Source organism: Notothenia rossii (genome assembly GCF_949606895.1).
Source record: "Notothenia rossii genome assembly, contig: scaffold_72, whole genome shotgun sequence".
In the NCBI taxonomy this organism is placed as follows: Eukaryota; Metazoa; Chordata; class Actinopteri; order Perciformes; family Nototheniidae; genus Notothenia; species Notothenia rossii.
In genome coordinates this window covers 263,720-273,766 of record NW_027639908.1, presented here as the reverse complement: position 1 = coordinate 273,766, position 10,047 = coordinate 263,720, and positions in this window count along the sequence as shown.

The window sequence follows — 10,047 nt, the reverse complement described above, 5'->3', positions numbered from 1 at the left end:
GCCTTGTTTTAGAAACAGCTCTTATATCCGTTAGCATAGCTAGCTAACCAGATGCTAACAACACCAACCCCCGGTACCGGTGGGCTCTCTCTGTCCAGACTGCTGTTCCAGCGAATCAAATCAAATCTAAATTAGTTCACGCCCTGTCCCGTTTAAAAAATTGAATCGCGATTTATTTTTTAGCTCAACCGGTTTTAATCTTAGCTCAACTGTACCGATCTTTAACCGGTTCACGATGCATCGTTACAACCCTCATTTTTAGGCATACATTATGGCTCTCAGATATTTACAAATATATAAAAAACATATCTCTGAAGTTTTTTGCTCAAAATATCAAACAGATCATTCTAGCCTCACCCCCCTCTCTTCCAGCTGTTACTAAAGTGCTGATTCTGGGTCCTCCTCCGTTGGTCCCCCGTTTTTAGAGATGTGGGTACGGAGGGAAAGAGAGGGTTTTATTTCCTGACACTTTGTGAGTCTCCTGACACAGCGGGGACACAGCGGGGACACAGCGGGGACACACCGGGGACACAGCGGGGACACAGCGGGGACACACCGGGGACACAGCGGGGACACAGCGGGGACACAGCGGGGACACACCGGGGACACAGCGGGGACACAGCGGGGACACACCGGGGACACAGCGGGGACACACCGGGGACACAGCGGGGACACACCGGGGACACACCGGGGACACAGCGGGGACACAGTGGGGACACAGCGGGGACACACCGGGGACACACCGGGGACACACCGGGGGCACACCGGGGACAGCTATAAAGCACAGCTATTGTGCAATACATTTGTATTGCATGTATATTTTTTATTTGTAAAAATGTCAGTTAAAGCTTAAAAAGAATAAAGATATTTTTGTCATCTAAACGTTTGACCTCTTTCTTTGGGGAATCGATAAGAACCGGAATCGATACATTTCAAACGATACCCAACACTACTGGGGACACATAGTGACGGAGAGAAGACATCAAAAAGAGCATTTTGCATGATAGGAGACCTTTTAGTCTGTGCTGCATTGCATCATGGGAGTTGACTGAGCAACACAGGGGCATTGTTCACGAGTTTTCAGGTAGCTGTCATTCCCCCCCACTACACAGAGCTCTGACTGTGTGTGTGTGTGTGTGTGTGTGTGTGTGTGTGTGTGTGTGTGTGTGTGTGTGTGTGTGTGTGTGTGTGTGTGTGTGTGTGTGTGTGTGTGTGTGTGTGTGTGTGTGTGTGTGTGTGTGTGTGTGTGTGTGTGTGTGTGTGTGTGTGTGTGTGTGTGTGTGTGTGTGCGCGTGTGCGTGCAGGTACAGGGTGGTGGTGTCCTACCCCCCCCAGAGTGAGGCGGAGCTGGAGCTGAAGGAGGGCGACGTGGTGTTCGTCCACCGGAAGAGAGAGGACGGCTGGTTCAAAGGAACGCTGCAGAGGAACGGACGCACGGGCCTGTTCCCCGGCAGCTTCGTGGACTCCATCTGACAGAGAGCATGCTGGGAAACACGCCGCACAACAGGGAGGATGCTGGGAAACAAACAGCGCCACCTCTGACACTTTAAAGAGAAAGGAACGGAGTCTGGAGACAGGAAGTGACGCTGGACAGTGAGAGCAGCGCCTCGTGAACTGTTTCCTGTTCGTGCGTTACTCATATCTCTGTGGCGCTCAGCTGTGGGATGTGTGCCTTGTACTGTCGCTCACTTTAATGTACATACGGACACGGAGATGATTAGTCCTGACCACCAGTATGAGCGGCTCATGTTACACACCTTAACTTATTCCACTGTGGTCCTCTGGTCACACTGCGGGGGTCGAGGGCTAAGCAGCTTCAGAGGGTCCTCTGGTCCTCTGGTCACACTGCGGGGGTCGAGGGCTAAGCAGCTTCAGAGGGTCCTCTGGTCCTCTGGTCACACTGCGGGGGTCGAGGGCTAAGCAGCTTCAGAGGGTCCTCTGGTCCTCTGGTCACACTGCGGGGGTCGAGGGCTAAGCAGCTTCAGAGGGTCCTCTGGTCCTCTCCCCCCGTGTTGCTTTGAAGTCAAGAAGATCACTTTGTTTTGCTCTCACGCCTCCAGGGGGAACGAGAGGTTAAAGAGATGGAGAAGAGTCTCAAAGAACTGAATGAAAACACGCTTTAAAAACTCTTTTCTTTGGTCTCTCAGCTCGCTTGGGTTTGAGTGGACCCTGAATGAGAGAGAAGCCTCCTATAAAATAACGCTGACACCCACAAAGACATGAAATGACTCAACATGAACAATCAGAGACACAGTGACGACTCCACACGGCCAGGAAGGCTACGAGGAGACATGAATACGCTTTGAATAGACGAGAACCAACCAACACACTCACAACGATAAAAAGACGTGTAAAGCAGATTGACCAATCAGAGACCCCCAGAGACTACAAAGACAACATGAAATTAGAAAAGTATGAAAACCAGCACATAATGAGGTTAAAGGCAGCCTTTGAAGATCAGCTGTGTTCATCTCCTCTAAAGCATGGATACCAGACGCCCTCACACTGAGTCCGCTGCTTGATCTGAGAAATGCAATTTACGTTAAACACTCACGTGTTTCTGACGAAGCGATGATGCAATGGGTACATGAGACGTGGGTTAGTCTGCAGGAGACGTTTCATAGACTTTTAAACCGTAAGAACTTGAATGCAACACGGGGCGTTAGCTGAGACACCGGCGATCATACTGAAGCTGCGTTTGTCCTCTGAGCTGCCTTACTTCACGTTTGATCACTTTCCTCCTGCTGGGCAATCTGTGTGTCTGACCGGCAGGCGTCTCTGAAGCTGCAACGCGTCTCGGCTCGGGCTTCAGAGGCAGAGAAGACCCCCCTCTCTTTAAAGGAATCACCTGGAGCTCAGTCTGCCTGTAGAAACACACCCTGTGCTGCAGGACTTATATCATGCCTAACACACTCCTAAGGATCTGCAGCCACATGTTGCTTCCCTCTCTGAGCCACATGTTGCTTCCCTCTCTGAGCCACATGTTGCTTCTCTCTCTGAGCCACATGTTGCTTCTCTCTCTGAGCCACATGTTGCTTCTCTCTCTGAGCCACATGTTGCTTCCCTCTCTGAGCCACATGTTGCTTCCCTCTCTGAGCCACATGTTGCTTCTCTCTCTGAGCCACATGTTGCTTCTCTCTCTGAGCCACATGTTGCTTCTCTCTCTGAGCCACATGTTGCTTCTCTCTCTGAGCCACATGTTGCTTCCCTCTCTGAGCCACATGTTGCTTCTCTCTCTGAGCCACATGTTGCTTCTCTCTCTGAGCCACATGTTGCTTCTCTCTCTGAGCCACATGTTGCTTCTCTCTCTGAGCCACATGTTGCTTCTCTCTCTGAGCCACATGTTGCTTCTCTCTCTGAGCCACATGTTGCTTCCCTCTCTGAGCCACATGTTGCTTCTCTCTCTGAGCCACATGTTGCTTCTCTCTCTGAGCCACATGTTGCTTCTCTCTCTGAGCCACATGTTGCTTCTCTCTCTGAGCCACATGTTGCTTCTCTCTGAGCCACATGTTGCTTCTCTCTCTGAGCCACATGTTGCTTCTCTCTCTGAGCCACATGTTGCTTCTCTCTCTGAGCCACATGTTGCTTCTCTCTGAGCCACATGTTGCTTCTCTCTCTGAGCCACATGTTGCTTCTCTCTCTGAGCCACATGTTGCTTCTCTCTCTGCAGCCACATGTTGCTTCCCTCTCTGAGCCACATGTTGCTTCTCTCTCTGAGCCACATGTTGCTTCTCTCTCTGAGCCACATGTTGCTTCTCTCTCTGAGCCACATGTTGCTTCCCTCTCTGAGCCACATGTTGCTTCTCTCTCTGAGCCACATGTTGCTTCTCTCTCTGAGCCACATGTTGCTTCCCTCTCTGAGCCACATGTTGCTTCCCTCTCTGAGCCACATGTTGCTTCTCTCTGAGCCACATGTTGCTTCTCTCTCTGAGCCACATGTTGCTTCTCTCTGAGCCACATGTTGCTTCCCTCTCTGAGCCACATGTTGCTTCCCTCTCTGAGCCACATGTTGCTTCCCTCTCTGAGCCGCTGTGTGAGACGTCTCTCTGCGTTAGGGCTGCACACACTGCAGTTACAGACTCCTGAGGCTGCTCTCACACCGTCACTAACCCCCGTCACACATCAGGAGAGATCATCTACAAATATATTCATTATCACTTAACAAACAAGTCATTTCCTTTTTCAGCGTCTTAAATGCTGCTTCTCTCAGTTTGATATCCTATGAAGCAGCAGAAGACTTTTCGACTCATCACATTGGACTTTAGTAACTCCATCTATGAACTGATCTGAGGCCTGTCTCTCTGAAGGCTCTCCATGTGTGTGAGTGATGTCTTTAAATGCTGCTTTTCTCTGTCTTAAATCATCTTGAGAGACAAAAGGAGACACTTAAACTCATCCCCTTGGACTTCATCGATGCACCCTAGCCCTACTTTAAGCAGTTATTGTAACTTAAACTCATTCCTAACGCGACTCGTGGCAATACAGCGCAGCTAGCTAACGCTCCACAGGAAGTACAGAGATTTATTGAATCACTTTGACCCCTTGATTTGTTATTGTATTATTTAGTGTTTGGGTTTTGTTGTACGTTATACAAAGGTTTAAATATTGTATTGACTTGAATTACTGTCTGTGATTGGAGGGGACCGGGTCCTAGTTTTGGTGCTTGGTGAACTACGGAGGAAGAAAGATGCTAACGAGCTACAACGGCTAAAACTCTTCAGGAGGAACTCTGCAGCTTCAGGAAGGAGTCAGGTATAAAACCACCAAGGTTCCTCGTGAGGAAACATCTCCAGAACAACACGTGCAACGTTTAGAGAACATTCAGCAACGCTTAGAGAACATTCAGCAACGTTTAGAGAACATTCAGCAACGTTTAGAGAACATTCAGCAGCTTGAGGAGACATGCAGCGTTTGCTGACAGCTGCAGAAACAAAGCGCTGAAGAAGCTCAAACACAACGGAGACCAGGGGACACTAAAGAGTGACGCACACAGCTGGGAGACCAGGGGACACTAAAGAGTGACGCACACAGTGTCCCCTGGTCTCCGTTGTGTTTGAGCTTCTTCAGCGCTTTGTTTCAGCAGCTTTCAGTAAACGCTGCATGTCTCCTCAAGCTGCTGAATGTTCTCTAAACGTTGCTGAACGTTCTCTAAACGTTGCTGAACGTTCTCTAAACGTTGCTGAACGTTCTCTAAACGCTGCTGAAGGTTCTCTAAACGCTGCTGAAGGTTCTCTAAACGTTGCACGTGTTGTTCTGGAGTTGTTTCTTCATGTGGAACCTTTGGGGTTTTCTATCTGAATCCTCTCTGAAGCTGCTTCTCCTGATGGACGAGGTTTGTTGTAGCGCGTTAGCATCTGTTAGCCTCCGTACCAAACATTTAAAAACGAAATGAATCCTTGATGTGGGGAATAAGGTCACGTTGTTCCTGTTCTCTTGTTGTTTTTCTCTAAAATGAATTGGACAAATGATGAGAAAGTATTACTATAGCCTCAGTGGAGCCCGCCACATTAATATGACGTGACTCATTCCTCCGTCTGCGAGGTTTGGAAGCACACGCGATGGCTGACGCTGGATCCTAGTGGGTAGTTTGCCGTTGAGGGGACCTCTGTGTAACTGACTGCTGGAACATGTTGAAGTGTGTTTTAAATTGTGGGAAAAGGATGGTACGAATCACTGTTAGGGCCGTTTTGATTATTGTGATTATCCTTTCTGAATATGTAGATTGAATCTGGCGTTGCATCGTTGTCTTGGCACCAGCGACCTCAGGCTCTCAGTGTCCTTCGTTTCACTGTAAGCCTTTAATATTCACCGTAATGCACTATATCACTCTAACGTGTAACAAACTGACGCATCATGCATAGGCTGCACAAACATGAAGCTTTTCTTACAGGTCATAAACTAGATTTTCATTTATTGGACCACCAGGATTCAGCTCTAACCGGCGTCCTCATGCCAAGGTGACTTACTTGATTTTTTTTTTTTTTGTATTTGTCTGTAGCTAGTCTGTTGTACGTCTGAAAACGGTGAAACTGAAAATTGGCACAAATGTATTATGTGAAAAACATTCTGAAATATTTGAGGGAATAGCACATTTTGTAAAAAAAAAAATCTCTATAACAATAAAAGATAATGGTTTCCATAACGACCCGCTCGGTGTGTGTTTGTTTACATGTTGTTGTTTATTCTGAATACTGATATACACCTGAACATCAGCAGGAGAGGACTCTTTAAAGTAGAGACACTACATACTGATATACACCTGAACATCAGCAGGAGAGGACTCTTTAAAGTAGAGACACTACATACTGATATACACCTGAACATCAGCAGGAGAGGACTCTTTAAAGTAGAGACACTACATACTGATATACACCTGAACATCAGCAGGAGAGGACTCTTTAAAGAAGATACACTACATACTGATATACACCTGAACATCAGCAGGAGAGGACTCTTTAAAGTAGAGACACTACATACTGATATACACCTGAACATCAGCAGGAGAGGACTCTTTAAAGAAGATACACTACATACTGATATACACCTGAACATCAGCAGGAGAGGACTCTTTAAAGTAGAGACACTATATACTGATATAGACCTGAACATCAGCAGGAGAGGACTCTTTAAAGTAGAGACACAAAATACTGATATACACCTGAACATCATTAGGAGAGGACTCTTTAAAGTAGAGACACTACATTCTGATATACACCTGAACATCAGCAGGAGAGGACTCTTTAAAGTAGAGACACTACATACTGATATACACCTGAACATCAGCAGGAGAGGACTCTTTAAAGTAGAGACACTACATTCTGATATACACCTGAACATCAGCAGGAGAGGACTCTTTAAAGTAGAGACACTACATTCTGATATACACCTGAACATCAGCAGGAGAGGAGTCTTTAAAGTAGAGACACAACATACTGATATACACCTGAACATCATTAGGAGAGGACTCTTTAAAGTAGAGACACTACATACTGATATACACCTGAACATCAGCAGGAGAGGACTCTTTAAAGTAGAGACACTACATACTGATATACACCTGAACATCATTAGGAGAGGACTCTTTAAAGTAGAGACACTACATACTGATATACACCTGAACATCAGCAGGAGAGGACTCTTTAAAGTAGAGACACTACATACTGATATACACCTGAACATCAGCAGGAGAGGACTCTTTAAAGTAGAGACACTATATACTGATATAGACCTGAACATCAGCAGGAGAGGACTCTTTAAAGTAGAGACACAAAATACTGATATACACCTGAACATCATTAGGAGAGGACTCTTTAAAGTAGAGACACTACATTCTGATATACACCTGAACATCAGCAGGAGAGGACTCTTTAAAGTAGAGACACTACATACTGATATACACCTGAACATCAGCAGGAGAGGACTCTTTAAAGTAGAGACACTACATTCTGATATACACCTGAACATCAGCAGGAGAGGACTCTTTAAAGTAGAGACACTACATACTGATATACACCTGAACATCAGCAGGAGAGGACTCTTTAAAGTAGAGACACAACATACTGATATACACCTGAACATCATTAGGAGAGGACTCTTTAAAGTAGAGACACTACATACTGATATACACCTGAACATCAGCAGGAGAGGACTCTTTAAAGTAGAGACACTACATACTGATATACACCTGAACATCATTAGGAGAGGACTCTTTAAAGTAGAGACACTACATACTGATATACACCTGAACATCAGCAGGAGAGGACTCTTTAAAGTAGAGACACTACATACTGATATACACCTGAACATCAGCAGGAGAGGACTCTTTAAAGTAGAGACACTACATACTGATATACACCTGAACATCAGCAGGAGAGGACTCTTTAAAGTAGATACACTACATACTGATATACACCTGAACATCAACAGGAGAGGACTCTTTAAAGTAGAGACACTACATACTGATATACACCTGAACATCAGCAGGAGAGGACTCTTTAAAGTAGAGACACTACATACTGATATACACCTGAACATCAGCAGGAGAGGACTCTTTGAAGTAGAGACACTACATACTGATATACACCTGAACATCAGCAGGAGAGGACTCTTTAAAGTAGAGACACTACATACTGATATACACCTGAACATCAGCAGGAGAGGACTCTTTAAAGTAGAGACACTACAAGAAAACAGAAAATGGACTAAAGATGATTGTAAATCCCAAAAAATCACAGATTCAAACCAAAATACTTAATCTACACCAAAGAGAACTAAAACAAAACCTATAATAGTAAAATCCCAGAAAAACAACCAGAAAAAATATGTGTCACGATTCTAGAAGTAGATTTAAAAGTAGAAGCAGAGCGACCGATAAGATTCAGAAATAACTTCAGACGCAGAATGATTAAAAACAACGCGCTTCAAAGAAGGCAGAATAAAAGAGTCTCTGTTGTTGCAGGCACGTGCACACATAGACCTCAAAGTGGGCTTGAGCCCCTGCCCTTTGCTTCCTCCAGAGAAAGTGCCCTTTTTATGGGGTGCTTTTTATTTTATTTTTTTATTTTTAAATAAATGAATATGTATCTACTGCTGTTTGCGCACACTTTTCCAAAAATATATTGATTGAATAAAAAATAAAAATATCAGGTCGGGAGATTAGACTGTGAAGTTCCGCTGCTCTCTCTCCCCTCCCTCCCTCCCTCCCTCCCTCCCTCCCTCCCTCCACGTGCGGACATCGGCAGTCCCTTCAGACAGGTAGCAGCACCTCCCACCTTACTGTCCCACATTATGCCGGCTTTTCTTGGTTCATTTTGAAGGTGAGTGGTGATGAACAAATGACTAAGCTGCCGGTGTGTGAAAGACACACTCAGAAGCCAAAGTACAGAAGAGAGGCTTTCTGATCTCCTCCTCCTCCTCGCTATTGAGAAGGACATTCCTGTTATCCACAGTGAAGAAATAAACAGCTGCTGTAAGGGAGGAAGGAGAGACAACAAGTGAAGACACGAAAACATATTTAACAACTTCCAAGTGCAAAGAAAGGAACAAGATACAAAGAAAGTTAGTAACAAAAGAAGTTATTAACAAAATATTTAATTTCAGATTTCAAGACCTTGTTGAATAATTTCAGTAAAGTTGCAGTATTTTTGAATGTTCTTAATACATATTTTTGCACCGTTTTTTCAGCATTTTGTATGTGTTTTGTCCAATTAAATGAGTAGGAGAGGAGAGCAGAATGCATTAAGTGTAATTGTTGTAACTAAACTTAGGCCTACTTGTAGTTTGGAGTGTAGGTTGGTTCGCGCATTTATGTAGAGAACAGCCTTTTTCAGTTTTGTGTGAAGATTTTTGTTGATTTTGAAGTTTTATTTATTTTAATACCACAAAAATAATTCAAAGGACTTAATGTTGTGCTAAAATAAACTAATTATTATAGCAATTAACGGGTAGCATAGAAAAGATGCACATTGTGGCATAGTTTCCTTTGTTGGTGTCTGCTCTTGCGTGTAGTGAATACTAAAGAAGACCATTGTCTCTGTGTTAACTGATCATTTTGTAGAATTATGTTGAGTATTAAACAATTGCGTGAGTGTGAGGGTATTAAAATTAATTGGTCGGTAAGCCAGAGATGTGCAACTATATGTAACTTTTAGTTTGACATTTTTTTTAATAAATGATTATGGGATGTGCCCTTTTTCTCACTTGAGCCCCTGCCCCCAAAAATGTGTGTGTGTGTGTGTGTGTGTGTGTGTGTGTGTGTGTGTGTGTGTGTGTGTGTGTGTGTGTGTGTGTGTGTGTGTGTGTGTGTGTGTGTGTGTGTGTGAACTCAGGGTTTATTGGTTGTTTCTATAATTCATCTTGTTCTACTAAACGGGCTGCTTCCTCCCTGCAGACGCTTCTCATTGATCTCTGAGTCTGTGTGGATAATAACGATAATTAAACATCGTTTTTCATGAGATTTTCGGGTCTTTATCTTTCATAACGTCTCTTCTTTCAGACAGGTGCAGAGAAAACATCCGAAGTCCCAACCAGGAGTTTATTTGACTACCT